This window comes from Etheostoma spectabile, chromosome 22 (genome assembly GCF_008692095.1).
Source record: "Etheostoma spectabile isolate EspeVRDwgs_2016 chromosome 22, UIUC_Espe_1.0, whole genome shotgun sequence".
Lineage (NCBI taxonomy): Eukaryota > Metazoa > Chordata > Actinopteri > Perciformes > Percidae > Etheostoma > Etheostoma spectabile.
In genome coordinates, this window is record NC_045754.1 from 10494203 (window position 1) to 10494558 (window position 356).

The window sequence follows — 356 nt, forward strand, 5'->3', positions numbered from 1 at the left end:
CCGACATTGGACTGGAATAAACCTTTTTTAATATCATTCTGGTCTGTGTTTATGTTTGCATTTGGGCTCAACTAGTTCCACACTTAGTTTTGCTGTGGCTGGGACTTAAACACAGCATATCACAAGTTTTCTTTCAATACCTCTACAAGCAGAGCAGGCTTTGGGTTTCAGGCTCTGCGGTCTGTATAAAGTGGAACTAAGTGGAAGATCTTTCTTTTATATTAAAGTTACATAGTTTTATCAGTTAATCACAGTATATTTTGACCTGCAAAACGTATTTCACTTCAAAAAGTTATAACATCATGTTTGCCTATTTGGTTGCATTTAACTCAACCTTACAGGATCCTGCTTTTTTT

General features: G+C 36.0%; 1 protein-coding gene across 3 annotated transcripts in view; it reads right to left on the minus strand.

Moving 5' to 3' along the window:
• The window catches only part of dnajb6b (DnaJ heat shock protein family (Hsp40) member B6b), an 11150-nt gene that overhangs the window by 10538 nt on the left and 256 nt on the right, over positions 1–356 (minus strand). The window lies entirely within an intron of this gene.